This window comes from Podarcis filfolensis (genome assembly GCF_964270895.1).
Source record: "Podarcis filfolensis genome assembly, chromosome: 2".
Classification (NCBI taxonomy): domain Eukaryota; kingdom Metazoa; phylum Chordata; class Lepidosauria; order Squamata; family Lacertidae; genus Podarcis; species Podarcis filfolensis.
In genome coordinates this window covers 85,364,660-85,386,867 of record NC_139605.1, presented here as the reverse complement: position 1 = coordinate 85,386,867, position 22,208 = coordinate 85,364,660, and the positions used below count along the sequence as shown (strand labels likewise).

The 22,208-nt window shown below is 43.5% G+C and overlaps 1 protein-coding gene and 1 long non-coding RNA gene across 2 annotated transcripts in view; one reads left to right on the top strand and one right to left on the bottom strand.

The window, feature by feature from the left end:
* LOC310755259 (heparan sulfate glucosamine 3-O-sulfotransferase 3A1-like) overlaps positions 1-22,208 on the bottom strand; it is an 82,890-nt gene that overhangs the window by 17,118 nt on the left and 43,564 nt on the right. The gene's annotated exons all lie outside the window — the stretch shown is intronic.
* Positions 4,649-5,358, top strand: LOC310755293. The gene is made up of 2 exons (XR_014544288.1): positions 4,649-4,747; positions 4,932-5,358. It is a non-coding gene; the product is annotated as an uncharacterized lncRNA (long non-coding RNA).

Genomic DNA, 22,208 nt, shown 5'->3' with positions numbered 1-22,208 from the left:
GTTCATCTCTGGAAAAAGACAGGGGCCATCCAACATGATTTAGTTGTGTGTTGCTTCTCGAGAGATGCTTTGCTGCTCAGATGACAGTGCCTGTTAAAAATGAAAGCTGCTTGTTAATGCAGAGTTATCAGGCTTTTGCATATGTGGGCAGGAGGAGATAAAACAAAACACCTCCCCACTGGCACTGTGAGTCAACAACATGCAATGCTTTGAAAGAAAGAAAGCCGGGGGGGGGGGGGGAGGAGAGAAGGAAATTCTGATAAAAGCATCAATCCACCATGGGATCATGGCATCTTGACACCTTTTGCTGTTACTTCACAGCATTTGCTGCCTCCGGCATTTGTTCACTTGGTGTTTTGTTTACATTTCAAGCAACATGCAGAAGTGCCAAGGCGCTATTGCTGTACTTGGAGGTATGATTCAAGGCAAGGATGGGGGGGGGGAGAGAGAGGAGCTTTACAATGTTAAACTGACAGACCACTCACTGCCTGGGAGCAACTTTAGAAACTCGGATATATTTAACTAGGCACCAAATGGCTCCTTAAATCAGGGCTACAGGCGCCAAAGCAGAATGTCTACTTGCCATTTGGGGGTCAAATGGCTTGAAAGTCGTATCTTTCAATGCAACTTTTTCATTCTGATTGTGAAGTTAAAATATCACAGATAGAATTCTGCAGAATGTTTTGCTAGTGTGTGGAAACAGGCAAGACCCAAGGACCCCCAGGCATGCACCTCCAGATGGTGGAAACATCAGACGCCATCCTGGCACCCAGGCAGCTTCACTTGGTTGCAAGTGGCCACACTTTCCTCTCAATAGAACCTCGAAGCCAATCATAGTTCCACCCAAGACACGTAAACAGCAGAAGGAAAGCACAGCACACACATGGCTATATATAAATATATATAACTCACTAGTACAGCGTATGACCCATAACTATAAGATTGCAGATGCAGCATGACTGGTTAAAGCAGGAATGGGAAACCTGAAACCTTCCAGATGTTGTTGGGCTACAGCTCTCATCATCCCTGACTGTTGACCATGTTGGCTGGGGCTGATGAGAGTGGGACCCCCAGCAACATCTAGAAGGCCACAGGTCACCCCTCATCCCTGGACCAAAGGATCTCAGGTGGCGGGATCAGGGAAAATCTCCCAATTACTGATCAAATTGCAAAAGGGAAAATGGACCAATAGTCTGACGCAGGAGGAAGTCTTTGGAATTGAAAAACCTCCTTAGTTTACCGACTCAGCATAAAGCCATTTCTTATAGCTACTTTGTCTTATGATGGTAGCACTGAGAGGAAAGTGCAGTACGCACTATGGAGGTTATTCAGAGCCTAGAAAAATAAGCTAATATTCTCTTTTTGAAGGGCATGGTCTTGTTTCCAGCATAAACTTGAATCTGATCCACCTCCCCACTCAAACAAACAAACTATGGACAGAAAAAATGGTTTTGGCTGTGTAAGGTTTGGGATTAATCTGAAGGGATGTGAAAATCTTCTTCTGTTGAATAAGTTAGGCAGCCTTTTCACCTTCGATATTAAATTACATAGTGGCTTACTGTTTGAAAACTCTATGGGGACAGTGGGCTATGCACAGCAGGAATCACTGCATTTCATAAAACAAACAGCATAAGCTTGGGCAGTTTCTGGCTGGCCAAGAGCAAAAGGGGCATTTGCTATGACTCTGAATGCCATTTGCTAGGGCTCAGAAGTAGGGAGAGCCCTATGGCACTAAAGTGCTGCTTGTAGGCTTCCCATCAGCATCTGGCTGGCTATTGTGAGAGAGCAGAATGTTGGCCAGATAGGCCTTTGGTCTGATCCAGCAGAGCTTTTCTTATGTTCTTACGCTATGATGAATCCCAAAATGCACAGTGTGTGTCTGACCCAACAAACAGTTGAGAAAGCCAGAAGTACCTCAAGCAGGACATCTGACCCATTTAGAAAGATTCTTTGTGTTTTTAGATTCTTGCTTTGAAGTCCCACTGAAGCTAGTCTGGTATCCTGACAGAAGTGACCACGGCCATTAATGATGGAAGCAATCCATTGGGAAATTCTCCTGTGCAAGCCCACTGAAATGAATGGGAGCTGCTGAAGAACCTCTTGGGGAGCAGACACTTCAGAACATCCCAGTGGGCTGTGCCCTCTCATGAAGCCTACAGTAAATGAATCAGTATTGAATTCTAATTCACAACCCTGCACAAACGGGGACAAATCTGGATGAATGTTTGAGATGGTGAGCTTTTGTGGTTAAGCTGCCATCAGAAGGTCAGTTTGGTGTGTTGACTGGTTGTAGGAATGAACTATAGTTTTCTGGAAATGTCTGAATTGGAAAAAAGTTCCTTTGCAAATTAGGGTCATTTGCGTAGGTTTTTTTTAATGGCACACTTGCCTAATAGGAATCTGCAGTGGGCATCCATTCATTGTTCCTAATGAAACAGAAAATTTTCTGTTGGGAGGGGGGACACTTGAAAATTTTTCCGCTTTGGAATTTTTTTTACCCACATCACTGGTTAATATACACATCAAGCATGACTGCATCTCCCTCATCGCCTCATGGGAAATCTATAATAAGTTGGTGGGGCTAAAAGAAGGGCAAGCTTGATCTTGCCACGGGGGTATGAGGTGAAAGTGCTTTCATCCATAGTTGCCCGACTTTCACCACAAAGGAGATGACCTAAAATGGTTTGTTCTGAGTCTGTGGCAGACTCCCTTTCAAGCTCTGTGGAGACTTCTTTGCTGGTGCACACAGACACTACGGTGTTTTTCCATTTCATGAAATAAGCTGCTGGTAATGAATGCTGCTGTTTCTTTAGGCTTGCCCGCAACTGTGTGGGATGCCTGTGGTTTTTCAGTAGGGGAGGTTGCACATGTTGTGTGACTTTGTCATGGATCCAGATCTCTCACTTGCTGGTAGCTCTTCAATAGGACTTCTTTAACAGCATTATTCTCCGCCCTGGGTAAAGTGCAAACAGGACTTGAATTTACATTTCAGCTTGCAAACAAGTCCTGGTGTTTGCATACTGAATGTGGCTCCAGTAACTGACATATACTAGTATTGTATCCAAGCCCGGTTCTTCACTGAATGGAGAGAGGCACTGATTGACAACAACACATATGTGGAAATTTTTATGGGGATAGGGAGGGTTCAAACTATTCAAAGAACCCACTCAAAGTGCATGTTGACTTAACAACCCTTGTTAGACTTCACACAGCACTTTAGAGATGTGCCACGTGCGTTTTCTTAGTAATCCTTACAATAGGAAAAGCCAACCTGCACCAACAACCAGATGCTGTTGAACTCTGATACCCTGGTCAATGTGGCCAATGATCAGTGATTATTTGAGCAGTGGTCCAAGAACATCTGCAGAGCCAAAGGTTGCCCACCCTTGCTTTACATCAACCCTGTACATTAGACAAATATTGTAAGCAAAATACCTAGTAGAATGATGTGTGCATGTTAATTTATTTAATTTATATGTCATAGTGTAGGTGCGGATGTGGGGGGGGGGGACATGAAGACTGTAGTTTGCAAGGATCCATGAAGGGTGCAATTTTGTCTCTATGTGCATTTCCACCTACTGTGTGGGATCCCTGACAGTCAAGAATCTATAAGCCATCCAGTGACCAAGGACTCCCTGGTTTATAGCTAAGTCCTTTAGGTATGCATGGGCTCTGTGCCTTACAGTGCAATTTTATACATGCATATTACATGCTTGTACAGGATTACAGCATTAATAGGGCAGAAACTAAGAATACAAAGTTTAGGAGGAAGCTAGTTTAAGGTTTTCTTCCACCTCTGCTAATATTGGTGTGTGTGTGTGTGTGTGTGTGTGTGTGTGTGTGTGTGTGTGCATGCATGTTGTGAGAGAGGGAGAGAAAAAACTATGTAACATTAGCAGAAACTTCCATTTGAAGAGTCAGGAGTCAGGACATGGCAAATATCAACGTTTTCAAAGAACAAATTTCAAGACAGAGGAATGTACAATTGTTTGTGTTGGAATAAAAATTAGAGAATTTCAGCAAAGAATCAAATTCATCCCTGACACGTCAGAAAGCAATGTGCTTTCCAAAATGAGAAGGCATCTTTCTAACAAGGTTTTGAGCTTATGCTCAGCTGAGTTAAGATCAAGCCCTCACTTCACATTAACAATGCTTGCTGTCAGAAAATAAACCCACCAAAATAGAAATTACATGATTAACATGAATTGACTGCTCATTGGGTTTATGAAAAAGAAAGAAATGTTGCTGTAGGTAACCAGCCTTGTTTGTATTCTGAATCACAGTCCTTTTAGTAGCCAGCTCAGTATTTAGTTCTTCACTTATGACATGACAAATCGCCCCTTGCTATGTGTTAAATACACTGAGTATCTTACAGAATATATCTCTTAAATACTAGTTTGTTCAAGCAAGAAAATTAAGCCATTTGGGGACTTTACCAGTTTTTAGTCTGATGAGAGGAATCAAATATCTGAATGGTCTCCTGGAAATGAAACTCACTGTCCATAGAAAACTACCATGCTGTGGAGAATGGTTCTGCCTATTTAACATGCTGTTTTTCTCTGAGGTCTCCATTGCGTGGAGGAATGTTCATAAAAATTGCTTCCCTGCCTCCCACATACCCCTGTGAACTGACATGATGCTATGCCATTTAATTCCGCTTAATGTCCAAAGAGTAAGACATTTAATTATTTAATCACATTTACAAATCACATAAGACTTCAAAAAATTCCAGGGTGTGTGCAGTACAGTGGCGTAGCGTGGGGGGTGCAGGGGGGGCGGGCCGCACCGGGCGCAACATCTGGGGTTAGGGCAAATCCATGGGTTAGGGGGCGCAAATCCACGGGTTAGGGGGCGCAAATCCACGGGTTAGGGGGCGCAAATTACTTGCCTTGCCCCGGGTGCTGACAACCCACGCTACGCCACTGGTGCAGTATTCTAAAAAAACTTATTATTTTAAAATGCAGCTTAACAGCAATAAAGCAGCAATATAAAATCATTGAAAACAGGAGTTAGGGGAGTCAAACACATAAAACAGGGTCTGATCTCATTGGTCATGGAAAGGCTGGGTAAATCAATTAATCTTTACATCTGAAGCCACTGATGATTGCTGCTGCGTGTATGGCAGGGAGAAGGAAGGGCATTCCGCAATACAGGGGCAATAGCAGAAAATGCCCATTTTATAACCAGCGATGATATAAGATGCACTATGACCCATGCTTATGTCAAAATATTTTAACGTACTGTAAACGGACTTGATTTGGCATGTTGTCTGGAAGAGCGGGATGTGAATTTCAATACAAGTATGAAAAAATATGAGCTGAGGGTGACCAACAATACAGAAAGGCTATATGACAGTAAGGGTGTGTCTGCTCAGGTTTTTATTTGAGTTTCAGGCGTGCTCATTTCAAACACCTGATCCCAACGATTTGCATAGCACACATGCAGAAGAGTCTGCACTTATTCCTTCCCTATTGTTAGCTGAGGGTGTAGCTGAGATGGGCAGCCTGTTTCGGGAAGATGGGTGGGAAGAGACGTGATACGATTTTGCAGTTCTGATACTAAACTTACTTTTCAAAGCTGCTGTTGGTACGCTGATAATGCATGAATCAGGAAACTCAAGAAATGTTCATGTGCAGATATACGTGAAGAGAAGTGGTTACAACTTACGACAATCATATTAGCTAAACAGTAGCCTGAGACAATACAAAATTAGAACTACAGTCCTATCCCCACACAGTGGTGTAGCGTGGGTTGCCAGTGCCCGGTGTTGCATGGAGGGGCACATATATACATACATATTTAACTGCCTAATGGCATCCACATCACCCAGGAGATGGCAGCCAAAGAGATGAGAAAAGAAGAGGCCTTGTCAAAAGAGGTCACTTCCTGGTTCACATGGAGAAGCCGTTTTCAATGCAGCCCAGAGACAGAACTGTATTGAGGCAGCACTGGGTGTTGAAATGTTGCATCCCTAGCAATTTTGTGTCTGGGGCAACTGATACGCCACTGCACCCACTTACCTGAGAGCAACCCGCACCAAACTCAATGATAGTTGCTTCTGAGTAAACATTGTGCTGTAAGAACTTGGAAAGTACATCTGCCTTGCCATGCATTGCTTATTGGCAGGAAGCCTGACTTTTCATCAACCCCAACTGGTACCTTCATCCCACTTCACAGTATCTTTAAAAGCGCCCTTAGCACAACTGGAATGAAAATGAAGAGATGTCAGTTCCAGTCTTAGTACCCATCACCAGGAGCACAGCTATTTGAGCCACATAGTTACAGACCATTCTTTTATTAAGGAAATGATGAGGATAGAATAATGCTTTTGTCTTCCTGGGCCTTCTAGACTAAATTCTCACTTAAGCTGGAGTGAACACAAGCATTTAGCAAGGTGTTGTACAGGCAGAAACCCTGCAAACTAGCTTTATTGTGCAACTTAGTTGTTCAGTCACAGAGACACTGTTGTTTCTTGGCATCTCAGAAAGCTTGTTAAAAGGTGAGATGCCACTCTGTGTGCTGGAAAATAAAATCTGCTGATCAAAATCCCCAAGTAAAACATATTTTTTCTGCTTCTGAAATCAAACCAATCTGACTTCTGGTGCTGAAATACACAGGTAGTGATGTCTGGGAGCGCCAGCAGACATCTTTATGGAAGATGATGCCTCCATTTATTCAAGTAGGCCTCGGTATTTATGTATCTCATTACATCTGCAGCCTGTGGCATCTGTTTCCATGCTATATCTGTCAAGCTACATCTTATCAGAGAAGCTCTCTTTCTGTTCTGCATTCCTGCCTCTCCTTTTACCTCACTGATAAGTAACCCGATGCTTATTCTAAGCTCTTTTTTAAATAACAGAGTAGGATGCAGACAAAGCTAAGCAGACAGCCTGAAAAGGAACTCAAAAGGCACTGTGAGCTGCCACACATCTCTGATCAGCAGCGCTCGATGTGGCAGAGTCAGGCTTGCAAAATAATTACATAATGCCAGCGTTTACTGGAGATGGCTGCCTCTCTGCTGGGATGCAAAGGCTCCTAACAAGCTGAGCTGATGCACAAAATGCACTTGTGTGATAGATGGTTTGCACATCAGCTGGACCAGATTCTCCCCACCGCCCACCCTGTATCATTACCAAACTGAATTCACAAGCTTGCTAATGCTCACTGAGTAGACATGCCCAGGATTGCACTGTTATACGCAAGTGGTAATTGGTTTAATTGCAGGTATTTCTAGAAAAAGCCCTTTAGGAAGGAACCAGCACTTGGGAGGTCAAATAATTCTGCTCTCCTATGAAAGCAACTTGCTAACTTTTCTTTCACGTAAGTAATTACCAAGTGTGGAAACAGAGCCTAGCACTCCCATATATCAGGCTTATGATATGACTCCTTCTCAGACACCCTTATTTCAAGGCAAAATGACATGTTGCAAGCCAACACACATAGCAAAAAAAAAAACCCTGATGCCCTCCTGATTTGCAGCTTTGGGAGAAGGTGCTTTGGAAAGCCAAGTCACAGGGAAAGAGGAAACTTATCCCTTCCCCTCTAGCTCTCCCTGGCTGCTTAACCCTCCCTGTATGGCTCTCACATGGTTCTAAACACTAATGCAAATATCTACCTGGAACTCTGAGTGTGAGGAAGGAGCTGGGAGAGGAGCTCCAGCACAACAGTGGCAGGCAGAGGAAGGGTTAGACATTTACTTGTGCTGCTTCTGCACCACTCTCTTCCAAAGCTGCTTCTCCTCAAGACAGGTGTGCGTAACCTTCGGCCCTCCACATGTTGCTGAACTACAATTCACACCATCCTTGGCCATTGGTCAGTCTTGCTGGAACTGGTGAGAGTTGTAGTTCAGCAACATCTGAAGAGCCAAAGGTTCCCTATATCTGCCTAAGAGAAGTGCCTGCCAGAGTTGTTTTCACATGTATTTATGTATAATATGTAGTTCTGCCTTCACTCAATGAAAGAAAATGACTGAATGTGAATTAATTTGGTGCAACTTTTCCAACAACCAAGCTGAACTTTCACTCAGTCAACTTGAAAGTGTATTGTAAAGGATAGTTAAGAATAAGGGTTCAAGTCTGGTTTATCATAGATAATGGCAAATGACCTTTGATGACTTTTGCTTCTAAGTTTATTTATTACATTTGTATACTGCTCTTCATCTGTAGATCTTAGGGTGGTTCACAACATTAAAGTTGCTTTACAAAAAAGTATTGCTCCACCTCTCAGCTAGTGGGCTAAGGATCCTGTTGTACTAGAAAATGACTTCTCATGACTTCTTTTGGTTAACATATCAGTTCTCTTAAGAGGTTCTGCTCTTAAGAGCATGCTGAGCATACAAAAATTTGCCTGCAATCCTATGCACACTTACTTGGACTAAGCCACATTGAACACAACAATACTTACTTGGAAGTAAGTGTACATAGGATTATGTTATTGTTCTGTTTGCACTGACAAACAATTGTCATGCCTCTGTTTCTGACATTCATTCTTGGAAGATAGGGAGGGTGGTTGCTATTTTTCATCAAGCCAGGGAGCAGTGTTATAATTGCAGGACTGCTCTTGAGGATTTCAAGTAAGAGGCAAAACAAATCTACCCTGGGACCTCTGTTAGGGCCTGAGATGATGTGCATACAGTTGAAGAACAGCAATGGGAATGATGGGGGAGAATGACTAACTACATCCCATGAGCAAAGTTTCAAGAGCCTGAATAGAACCAGAGACCTCAAGGGTCCATTGATTCCTATCTTTGAAACACTCTATTTTGAGAGCTAGTATGTTCACTTGTATACTAAGTACAATGGTATTTCCCCTTTAGGCAATGAGGATATTAGGAAATCCAACACTTATAAAAATTAAGATGGAGAAATTCAAAGTCCAATATTTTTTCATTTGCTTTGATAAGTGCCCATTTGTTCTTGAGGTGTTTGAGTTTACCTGTGTTACTGTGACCCCTAACCAGCTGCTATCAATCCAATAGATGACCTCTCTAATGAATAAATGCAGAAGGAGCAGGATTTTCATAGCAGATAAAGAACTGTAAGGTGCAAACAAAGTCCATTGCCTCTCCAGTAGGGTCCATGAGCTTAGCCAACCTCAGGCCCTCCACATGTTGAGGACCACCAGCTTCCATCATCCTGGTCCATTCCCATGCTTCCTGGGGCTGATGGGAGCTGATGCCCAACAACATTTAGAGGGCACCATGTTGGCTACCACTTGGTTTAGGCTTTCATTTTGGAGTGGAAGTCAAACTGTCCAGTACACCAATTGGGGACACTGAGATTCTTGGGGTGCTGATATTTTTTTAACTGATGTAGGAATATGAAACCGGCAAGATCCAGGGCTGTCACAATGTCTTCCATGTAAAGGATCCACACTGTGGGATGAATTGCAACCTTCACATCAGACAGGTAGCTCCCCATAAGGTCAATCCACCTATAATAAACTCTGTATTCATAATGAAACACCCACTACAAGCATTGCTCTTTCTGCCTACTCTCAGAGGCATGTACTCAGCATGAAAGAAAATTAGTTCACACTAAAGTATGGGTCTCCTCTAAGGATCATTTCCCTCTTTCTCGGAATGACACTTTCTTTCCCCAAGACCCTCAACTCTGTGACAGCAGAGGAGCTACTAGTCCAGGCATGGGGTGTCCCTATCATGTTTCTGACAGTCTCATCTACAGACCTTCCTGCCTCCCCCAGCACATCCAGGTCAGCCACCTTAGCCTCAAGGGAGCTAACTTGTTTCCTGAGAGCCAGGAGCTCATTGCAATGAGCACACCTCCACGACTTATGCCCGAGAGGCAGATAGCTGAACAACTGCAATCCACCGGGGAGAGCTGCCCCACCAGTGTATTTCCTGTAATTCAATCACAGGAAAACTTTATTTAGAATGGAAAAGGCTATAAGAGAGTCATCACCCAAGGGCAGAACTGGAAGCCCAATTGCTTTGGTCTGTTAATAGCATATTGTTTAGCTTCTTGCAATAGCCAGCATCCTCTGGTCTAATAAGGTTTCAAAATAAGCTTCCAATCATGCCTTGAATTATCAGGAAAATGAATCTTACCCCAACCACCCTGACACCAATGATTATACATCTTGCTGTTACAGTATTATGCTCAGGCAAGTTGCAGTGACTCCCTTTATGGCTCTTTTAACCCCTCAACCCTAGCCACACAGTACACCCTTCATTACAGCAGTACTGGGGCCAGTTTTTCATTAGGTGCATATTCCTGCACTCTCAGTTCTGCCCTAAATTAGACTGCAGGTACATTGAATATATTTCCCCCCATGAAAAGCATTTCCTCCTTCCTGCTGTCAGCCGTGCCCAAACTGCCACTGTCAGCTCCATGGTCCTACAACAAACCCTGATGAGTGCACAATGGAGCATCACTAACTAAGGTTTGCATGGAGTACAACAACTAATGTACATGAAAGAGAATTTGCATATATGTATGAAATCATCAGTGTTTGGTTGATAACAAGAGCAACTTTGGGCCCCTCACTTTCACGGTTGCAACTTTCTGTCCTTCAAAGTTGCTTTCTGAAGTATTGTCCAAAATGGGTCTGCTGTGGGCACATTTCCAAACTACAGCCCCCAAACCTGGATCTTGCAACAGCTTCTCTACTGCTGAGGCTGCCAGTCATTGCACTGTTTTAAAGTTACCTTGTCAAAAGGATCAGTAACATCAAGTGCCCATTCTTTAGTCCACAGAACTGCAGATCTTAGACATTAGAGACTGATATTATATGTGATATTATATCTTATCACACATCAAATCTAGGAGAGCTTCATCTCATCTTGAAAGTATAGGATTTAGTGACACATAAGCAGAAGTAGTCAACATGTTCACAATTTGCTCTAAAAGCTGAAGGAAGAAGTCAAAGGAAATTATATGCCACATCTTTCTGGCAGGCTGTCAAAGCTGCTACATCCAAGGAAATAGGTTACATCATTAGGGATACTTCCTACAAGACTTTGGTTTTGGGGTACAGAAAACATTGTAGCTACATATAACACTGTGAACAGTATATGCATGCTTAAATCACCACCTTTCTTATACAATAAGGCAGAATCTGACATCAGAGAACTTCTGTGGGGAAATGATGCCCAGTTTGTAACCAAACATTAAGAGTGAAGCAAACATGCCAGTGTGGTGTAGTAGTTAAAGTGTCAGGCTATGATCTGGGAGCCTAGGGTTCAAATCCCCACTCAGCCATGAAGCTTGCTGGGTGGCCCTGATCCAGCCAGTCACTCAGCCCAACCTACCTTAACAGGTTGTTGTGAGGATAAAAAGGGGAGGCGAACTATGTGTGCCACCTTGAGCTCCTTGGAGGAAAGATGGGATACTAGTGTAATTAATTAATGAGTAATCTGTACCCGCCACCATAAATCCAGAACATCCCCCCCCCCAGTGGGGTTAACACTAACAATGCCAACCTGTGTGTATTTCAGCACAGATGGCAAAGATCAAAAGTACACCGTCTATGCATGCTGAGGGCTACTGACGCTGGGTGAGCTTTCCAGGGAAGAACAAGAGGGTTATGTTCCCTTGCTATTTCCTGCTTCTTATCAGACCTGACAGTTCTCAGCTCCTGAATTGTTGCCAATTGGCATTTTTGAGGCACTGAGCTTGAACTCCAGGGGACCAGCTGGCCTTCAGGGCAAAAGTGGGGAATCAACACTGATCACAGCTAATTGTAGAGTACAATCCCTCTCCTAATTGCTCTGATTAATTATTGATGCAAAGAGAGAGAGGCCTGGTTGTTGTTTTTTTATGTCAGGTAATACAAGAGCTCCAGGCCTAAGAAAGTTCACCATAATCTCTCTCTTCTTTGGCCTTATAATTAGGGAATTAACACTGCCTGCAGGAGAAGGAGGATGCAGAGTCCTGCTGTGTTCATGGACTCCTGCCTTTGAGCATCCCGGATGGAGGTTATTCCGAGAAGCTCATCTCCAAACCTCCTGCGGACAGTCAGTTCCTTAAGTGTTATCGACAAGAAGGAACCCTTTGATGCCATTAGCTGTGCACCTCATTGATTTTTTCCTTTGTTTTAACAAGGAAATCATTACAGTTTATACAACCTGAATGCACGGCTCGTCAGCTCCTTAGTCCGCCCCCCCCTTCTGCATTTCTGCACTTGCCACCACGCATTTAGCCTCGCAGAAACTCACATTCTTCTGGCTTGCTGGAAGTCTTGATTTATCCACCCCTTGGAGATGACCCTTTGGTCTGACCTACAAACCTGGCACTGCTGAGTCTGGCTTCTCCCTCAGTTCCCTGCAAGAATTTCACACAGGCCTTAGACTCAAAAAGTAAAGGGAGTTGAGCCACCTCCCTTACCGATGCGAGCATGGCCACTTCATTATGCAATTTTTGGCAAATGCCAAAGCCACACCTCATCACGTGGGTCTTTCACACTTGAGATGTATATTTTTAGGACCCACTCTGGTTTTTTTTTTTTTTTTGCAATTGTGTTTTTTAATTGTAAGCTTTTAAGTTGTTGTTTTTTAAAACTGTATTTTAAATGGCTGTAACCTGCCTTGGGGACTTAAGGTGGATGGTGGGGAATATCTTCAGATCCTCCTCCTCTGTTGGGGAGGAGGAGGATCTGACCATCACAACCGCAGAGTTGAAGCTGCACAAAATATGAGCACACCTCCATACATTCCTTTATCCACACAATTTAGCAGGAAGTGCAGAAGAGCACGCTCACCTGCTCCTTTGCCATCAATCAGGCCTCAGTTATGCATTCGGCCTACCAGGCCTGGTCTCCAAATGACAAGGTGGCCTGACTCGCATGAGTTTTTTCTTTTGTCATGTGAACTTTCTTAGTGAATTTTGGTGTGCTGAACAGGCCTTTCGAATGGCATCTGGTGTGTTCAAGCTATGATTCACTGCGGTCAGAGATCACAGACAAAGTGAAATAGGATGAGGGCAGTCTGGACATGGGTCCAGGAGAGCACTCACCTGAGCCCAGTTCAAATAGCATGTAAGCATCCTCTGAAAAATTCAACTTTGGTTGACTTCAACACTTAAGCCACAGTCGCCTGACTCAAGGGCAAGATGAGAATACTTTGCTAGTGTTTAACAGCATTGCCAATTCTAGACAATGAAGCAAGCCAGCCACTCTGGGTTTGCCCAGCATCATGGCCGCAACTCCCAAATTAGAAGCAATTTTCCTGATGGACCTGTTTAGATTAATCCAAGTTGTGCTCATTTCCCTTTAACTCTGGCACTTCTTAATTAGAACTGACACATGGCAATGTTCTTTTTCCCAAACATATCCGGAAACTGTCTATGCAGTTGCTTCTATTTTGGGGTGGGTGAGTGAGGACGGATGCAAAAACAGAGAGCTTTCTGCTGGCTCCTGTGCTTATAGATCAGCCTACATGATTCCTGGTGAATTGAGGGGTGAGGAAGAGCATATATAAACATAAAGAGTCACCATATGAGCATAGCTTCCCACCACTTGCTTTGTTAGCGAGTGGCTCAGCATCTGTGTGTGTGTGTGTGTGTGTGTGTGTGAGAGAGAGAGAGAGAGAGAGAGAGAGAGAGAGAGAGAGAGAGAGCATGCAATTGATGTAACTCTCATATTTGGAATTTCAAAACATTGGGGATCTCTGGATTTAGGAAGGAGAAAGTGTGGGGCAACAGAAGTTGGAGGATAACATTCCACGGACATTGAGCATTCAAAGGAGGAGCAAAAGGCCCTTGCATGCATGAGCAGTATCAATCCCATAATAAACACCCATTTGGAAGTTTCCTTCAACCTCAGTGTTATTTCGGTTCTAAACTACTTCTAAAGGGCAACAGGAGGCAGCAATAATGGAATTAAATGCTCTAAAGCATAATTGCCTCTCCTTGATTCTCGAGCAGATGGACCAAAACTAGAAAGATATATACTTAAAAAACAACAACACAAAAAACACCTTCTTGGAGATTAAAAACGAACAAAGAAAGAACATCATTGTTTATTTGCCTCTGTAATAAAAAAAAATGGCGTGTCTTAGTACAGACTAAGCAAATTACCTTTAAAAAGGAAGGTTAAAACAGTGTTTATTATTTGAAATGCCTTTCTCTCAGCTCAATTTCTGATGAATTACCTCCAGCTTCATTACTTCATAATATATCTCCCTTGACATTTAATTATACTTACCCCAAACACATTAAGCCAATCAGTCTGAACAGCCTCTTATTAATATGCAAATTTCTACTTTTGAAAAACCATGAATCTGTTTGTTTGGGGGGGGGGTGGAGAGAAATCTCCTTAGGCTTCAATTATGTCCACTGAGGAAGTTGCCTGCCTCAATCAGACACTTCCCTGTTCGCCAGCTCGATGAGTCAGCATTTGACTAACTGTTTAGGTTAACTGTTCTGGCAGCAGCATTCGCCATGCAGGGTTGATGAGGGAAGGGGAAGGAAGAAAGGACCAAATGAAATTAGACTTGGAACAGTTTGCAAAGATTAATGATAATACACAAACCTGCCATCTCTTATCGCTTTGGGTGGTAGGCTATCAATATTAAGCCAGGCTCTCTGCCTCCTCCCTCTGACTGTATTTTGTTTTGTTTTGTTTTTTAAAAAAATATCTGTTGCCTTGTAGCTTGCTGGGTTTTTTCAACAGTTTCATCTAAAATCATGAATTGTGGCCCATCAGGTCAACATATTGTGGGAAGATGTTCCAGTGTGTGCATCTTATAATCTACTATCACATTTGCTCTAAAACATAAATATCAATTTTATTGCTTTATTTTTTTTAAGTACAGCTTTTTCTGCTTTTGAAAAACCATTGCTCTTGGGGGGATGGGGTGGAATCTCATTAGATTTCAATTATGCCCATCTGCTTTTTTCATCTGTTCATCTGTTTCCTTTTTCCAAGAAGAAATTCAAAGCGGCTTATAACAGTAAAATGCATATACAATATGCATTTATACTTCACAAAATGCATTAAACATGCCTGAGAAAATGGCAATAAAATAAAGACACAAAACCCCCAAATCAACAAAACCTGAAGCTCATAAATGTGCACCCCATCATTTTATTTTATTTTTTACATTTAGTTAGAATGTAAATTTGATAGACCTTCTGCAGTCGACTACACTAACAACATCCACACATAGCTAAAAAATAGTATACTGGAATTCTTCATGGCTAATGTCACACGTGAAAATAGTCATGCAGCAAGTCCCATGGCCTAAAGTGGGATTCAGTCTCATGCAACTGAGCCTAGACACACTATGCGCTGTGCACACTTTCCCATAAGTTCGCTCTGCTTTCCTCAAGTTCTCCCATCACATGAACTTGCCAAGGTCTCTTAGACTTATTGTAATTCTCTCTGGAGGGAAACTGCCCTTTTGTTTATCTGCGAAGTTAATGTGATTATTTTAGCATGGCTATTTAAATATGTTTACCAGCTAAACTAATTAGTGATCATTAAATTTAATGTGCTGCATTAATTTTTCAATAGTTAAAATTAAATGAATGGAACAAGTCAAATTCAGCAAGTCTGGGGCTGCTGGCATTGTTGTGGGTTTTTCTATAAATCGATAGTGCTGCTGCATTAGGAATGCTTTTAGAAAGATCTGGCTTTGCTCCCCCGCCCTTTGCTTTTCCCAAAAAAGGATTCCATAAATCTAGACGAGGACAAGCAAAGGGACTAAGGAGTTAGAGCCCTTTTGAGACTATGGCAGCTTCTTAATTTAGAGAAAACCAATATATGATGGGGTTGGTGGTGGTGAGGAGAAAAGAGTTATAAAGTTATGCATGGCATACAAAAAGAGAAGATTTTACCCCTCTCTCATAATAACAATAATAATAATGTTGTTGTTGTTTAGTCGTTTAGTCATGTCCGACTCTTAGTGACCCCATGGACCAGAGAACGCCAGGCACTCCTGTCTTCCACTGCCTTCCGCAGTTTGGTCAGACTCATGTTTGTAGCTTCGAGAACACTGTCCAACCATCTCGTCCTCTGTCGTCCCCTTCTCCTTGTGCCCTCAATCTTTCCCAACATCAGGGTCTTTTCCAGGGAGTCTTCTCTTCTCATGAGGTGGCCAAAGTATTGGAGCCTCAGCTTCACGATCTGTCCTTCCAGTGAGCAGTCAGGGCTGATTTCCTTAAGAATGGATAGGTTTGATCTTCTTGCAGTCCATGGGACTCTCAAGAGTCTCCTCCAGCACCATAATTCAAAAGCATCAATTCTTCGGCGATCAGCCTTCTTTATGGTCCAGCTCTCATTTCCATACATCACTACTGGGAAAACCATAGCTTTAACTATACGGACCTTTGTTGGCAAGGTGATGATAATAATACTCATAATACTAGAACTCAGGGTCAGTCATGAAATTAACAGGCTGTTAGGGTTGCCAGCTTCCATGGGCAAAGTTGTTGAGCTGTTGAGGAAAAACAACACTGCTGACATGTCCGGATTTCCCCAGACATTTGCTGGATTTCCTCCAGACGTATGGGAACCTTACTAGATTCAGGGCAGACAAACAGGATACAATAATGGGCACCAGCTAAAGGTAAAGGGACTCCTGACCGTTAGGACCAGTCACGGACAACTCTGGGGTTGCGGCGCTCATCTCGCTTTATTGGCCAAGGAAGCCGGCATACAGCTTCTGGGTCATGTGGCCAGCATGACTAAGCCGCTTCTGGCGAACCAGAGCAGCGCACAGAAACGCCGTTTACCTTCCCACCGGAGTGGTACCTATTTATCTACTTGCACTTTGACATGCTTTCAAACTGCTAGGTTGGCAGGAGCAGGGACTGAGCAACGGGAACTCACCCCGTTGCGGGGATTCAAACCACCGGCCTTCTGATCAGCAAGCCCTAGGCTCTGTGGTTTAGACCACAGCACCACCTGCGTCCTCAATGGGCACCAGCTAGGGCAGCTTTAAAAGGGGAATAGACAAATACTTGGAGGACCAATCTATGAACAACTAGAGGATAGGAAAATTGTGTTCCTGGTGACGACTTGCTGCCTTCCTGCTTGTGGGCTTCCTGGTGGCATCTTCTTGGCCACTGTGGGACTACATGGACCTTTGGTCTCATCCAGCAGGAATCTATTCACTCCAGGAGTAGGGAAATGTTCTTTAGCCAGAGAGGCCACATTCCACAGAAGTAAAGGATGGGCAATGCAACACATGTGTCCAGGCAAGCAAGGAGGATTATCACAGCTTAATGCCATGTTCCAGCCAGACAAAAGTGCTAAAGGAAGGCATGGAGGACCTGTGCAGGGTATGGATTAGGGAGGGGCATGATAGAGTTAGAAACATAGAATTGTAGAGTTGCATGGGACCCTGAGGAACATCTCGTCCAACCACCTGCAATGCAGGAATAGGCAACTGTCCCATATAGAGATCGAACCTGCAACTTTGGCATTATCAGAACCACACTCTAACCAACTGAGCTACCCAGGTGTTGACAGAGGAGGTGAGTGTACTCATTCCACTCTCCCCATTGGAAACATGTTTTGGTGTTGGTTCAAAAAAAAAAAAAAAACCCTTGGTAAATCTGCTTTACCAGAGGTCCCAGTGGACCAAAGCGTGTGAATACATGTGTCTTCTTCTGAAAACATGTGTGCAGGCTGTGGGAAGCAAAGCATCTCTCAGCACCCCTTAGCACATTCCTTTTCACGGCAGATGTTAACAAGAAAATCTCCCCCCAACTGGATCAGATGTAGATCACCCCCAAGTTGGAGGAGTGACCATCCAGTCAGCTTCTAACGCCATCCCTGTGGCAAGGGTAGCACGTCGTTCACCCTCAAGTGCCTTCATATATTTTACACACACATGTATATATATATTTTTCCTTCAAATCAGTCGGCAATACAATGCTATTTGGGCTCTTGGGAGCTTTTCATGCTTTGTATTTGCTCCCCCTCAGCCAACCGGCGGTATGCTGACTGTCCCAGTCTGCCTTATTTTTCACAAAGGCATATAAATCACCACAGAAACTCTTATTATCTTATTTTCCCTCTGCTTCCCTCTTGTCTGTTTTGAGAAAAATTAATGCATTTGTCTCTGGAAGGAAGGAGGGGGGAAATGGAACCGTCTCTATAATTCAGTTTTAAAAACAAGCACCACTGGCTGGTGTTAGGGCCCCCTCTTAGGCAACTCATTTTTCATACTAGTAATTGAAGCCTTCCCTTCGATTTTTCCTCTGGGTGCTAAAGACAACTGGGGCCTTCCTGGAACTTGAAGATATCTTATGCAGAGGAAAAATTCAAGGCTGATCTCAAGCAGCAGCAGGCTTCAAGAGAACTTTTCAGTCTCTCACAGAAGGATCTAAGCATGGATTTTGAATAGTGATTTGGGGGAGAATACTATACAACACTGTTCAAAGAGTACTGTGTTTTGGAGGGAGGGTCCCAGGCACTCAAAAAAAAAGTGGTCCTTCTTCCTTCGGGCATCTTAAGTTGCCTTTGGACTCTCGTTTTCCATATTTTGAATAACTGATTTCAAGGGAAAAAATCAGCAGCAAAAGCATCCATTGGTGGACACAAAGTAAATCCTTATCTACACACAAACAAACTGTACTTTGTAATAATGCTTCAGTGGTTGAATGCTGATTGTGTTAGTACTTTCAAGAAATTAAAAGCAGAGTGTTGCAGTACACTTTGCTCTTATATACGGCAGTACAGTGGTACCTCGGGTTACATACGCTTCAGGTTACATATGCTTCAGGTTACAGACTCCGCTAACCCAGAAATACTGCCTCGGGTTAAGAACTTTGCTTCAGGATGAGAACAGAAATCGTTCTCCAGTGGCACAGCAGCAGCAGGAGGCCCCATTAGCTAAAGTGGTGCTTCAGGTTAAGAACAGTTTCAGGTTAAGAACGGACCTCCAGAACGAATTAAGTACTTAACCCGAGGTACCACTGTACACAGAAACTTGGCTGGGTAGGTTTAAGCTTGCTATGTCTTTCCATAGCATGGAATGGAAATGACAGTCCCATCCCACATAGTCCCATTCCACACAGTACTTTGCTTATCCTCTCTATAACTCTCTCAAGGCAAGCTACTCAGACCCACAAAACAAATGTACCATTTTCAGCTAAGGAAACACACATATACACATCATGGTTTTCTGACAGATCTTTGTCATATCTATCCTTGGTCTCATCAAAAGACAGTTTTACAGCATTTGAGGGATCCCCTCAGAGAATAAACATTTCTTAAATTATTCTGAGGTATGACTTCTTTATAGATTGCTGTATATTTCCTACCCCTGCAAGGCCAAACAAAAATCTTTATCTGTACTAGAGCTGCTGACCTTGGGCTGCAATCTGAAATATATGGAGCACAACACTCACTCCAGAATCCATTCTTCAATAGCTCTCTCCTCCTCTATTTGTTAAATATAATTTTTATGGGAAGCAAAGGGCTCCCTTGAGTCAAAGAAGGTAAAGGCATCCAAAAAAATAAAAGAGGGAGTCAGAAGACACTCCAGCGGTAGCTCACAAATATGATTCAAGGCAAGGAAAAAGTGGAGGAGAAAAGGAGTAATTTTTGCTTAGGTCTCATCAGCTCCCAACTCATTTAATGGATTACAACCACATATTAAAAGGTCAAAGGTTCAGAGTTTCTTTGCCACACCAAATAATCTTTTCTCTGAATGTTCCATTTTCATATGAATAAATGCTCCTCTGTCTAACTGTGTGCTGGGGGTAAGGATGGGCAGGCACAAATCTTTTTTCCAGAATGTTTTAGATACTGAGAGTGAATCCTGCGGGCTAAGATTAACATAAGGTACTCAGATATTCTTTTTTAAAGGGGGAGGGCCACTAAGCATGTCAATGGCTAATGAGAAACAGTAAATAATGAAGACAGATCTTGTCCGAGGTCACCATTTGGCATTCTGGCAACTTTCATATATGACAAAAATCAGTGCTGAATTTATTACCACCTGTGTGATTAGTCTTATATATTGCTCAGTCACCCCAAGGTAAAAGGTTAAAGATCATGACATTCCCCCTTTCCTCAATAACAGGATACCACCCCCGGCATTCTGGGTTATCACTGGAAAGGAAGCCAAGTGCAGGCTGGGATGGAATCCCATCCTTCCATTACCCGCAGGGAAATTCAGAAAAATTGGGAACCCTATGTTTATGGATGGCATGACAAAGGTCTAAATGCAGTTCTCTCTTCATTTATGGATAAACAGCCTCCTGAAAGAGCTGAAGGTTTCAAGAAAAGTAGGTGGCTGAGGATAAGCAAACTATCACTGCTCATGCAGAATTCTCTCAGAAAATAAAATGGGGAGGATGCAGGGAAGTGCATGCCCCTAAAAGCAAGGAAGGGGAATCTGTGGACATTGTTGGAATCATCATCCTTGGCCATGTTGGCCACTGTGGCCACTGAGATTTGTAGTCCGACAACATCTGGATGTCACAGGTTCCCCATTGCTGGCCCAAAGGAAATGCTTTTTGGAGGTTACTATTGAGATTTCCCTGTTTGCTTCACATGTCAACAAGCTGCAAACAGGCCCCTATTTCAGCCAAGCCACCAGCAGAGCACAATAAAACCTGGTCTAGTATTGTTTAGGAACATTAAGCACATGTGATGCACTATTGGCCCTAATTTGATTAATGAAGTGATCGTGTCAACAGGGTATTCTATGCTCAGCACTTCACTACTGACCCAAACCAGGAAAATCCCATCTGGGAATTCTCCTCCCCTGCCCCTCCTGTCCCAACCTTGTCAGGTAATTGTTTACGGAAAGATGAATGTACACAATAATCCATGGCGAAGAGAGCTGATGTATGTGGTGTTAATGAATGAACGAAATAATCAGCTGGATAATAACCAGTATGTGTGTGTTTGTCAAGCAGGATCCAGCAGGACATTAGCATTCTTCAGCTCCTCTGCCTTTATCTCCTGGGCCCCATGTCTGACAACCACCCTGTGTTAGCCCATGAATAAAATACGGACTGATACTCAGACATAATTAAACTGCCAATGTGGATGTACCTAAATGAACTTGATATCTTAATGACATGAGATAGCAGGCAAGTAATGAAGGCCGTAAGAAAGGGACGTGCATAACAAACACAGACACCAAGCTGTCATGGGAGGAGTTGCCCTTAAAGGAACACTTCTCACAATAGATGTTCTCCCAGCACCTTCTTGTTATCTGAGCAGGGCACATCGGACAAGTCTTGTCTGTTCCTTCACCATTTACAGACTGGGAATCTATCCTCGTTTTAGGATTGAGTTTCAAAAGGGTGCAATCTAGGGGGGATTAACTCTTGCATCCCAGCTGATACTATCACCTATTCCTTTTGGGCATAGGGGCCTGGACTTCACACACAACCGTTTTCCTCATTCAATAAATGCACGGTTGTTAGTCAGTTTTCCAGCTCTCACTCTATTTTGACACGGTAGATTGGTGGTTTTCAACCAGTGTGCCATGGCACCCTGGGGTGCCTTGAATGATAGGATTGCTGTGGGCAACACCAGCTTCTGTTCCTTTCCTTCCCTTCCTCCTCTGATGCCCTCTTGTATCTCTGCCTCCCAAAGTCTTGCACAGCTGTCTGTTGCAGCAGCCCTGGCTACAAGCTCCACATGTGAGTGGTGCCTCTGGGGCTGGTCAGGGGGTACTGGTTGCCAGGAGCTGAGGCAGCCTTGGAGTAAGCAAGCAAGCAGGCAAGGGAGCCTAGCCATCCAGTATCCCAGCCCTTGCTGTTGGGAATGGACAGACAAGTTACAGGCCCCTGTGGGGCGATGAGAGGAGGCACCTCTCTTTGGGGCAAGGCGTTGGCGGGGGGGGGGGGGGAGAAGCTCAGAGATCAGGGGCATCAGCAGTGGCTGCCTGGAGGACTCCCAAGGAGAGGGGAGAGGAGGCTAAGGGAACACTCCACAAGAGAGGGTTTTCAAAAGAAGGATGAGGGGCTGCCAGCTCTGCAGGCAAAGGGTGACATAACTGGGCTCCTGAGCTCCACAGGGGTGCCACAGAAAGAAGGTAGTTGGTCAAGGGAGCCGTGGACTCAAAAAGGTTGAAAACCTCTGCCGTAGATGTTTCTAGACTGTTCTGTGTTTCGAATGAGATTCAATCACATCCCAGCAAATTCAGGAGGCACAATTAAAGTTTACTTGCTGCTCTTGTGCCTTACCTTCCATAAACAGTTTTTTATTTCTTTACAGTAAGGAAAGTGACATGGAAATGCCCTCAAAAGCTTGATGCAACTTCACCTAACCTCCCTAAC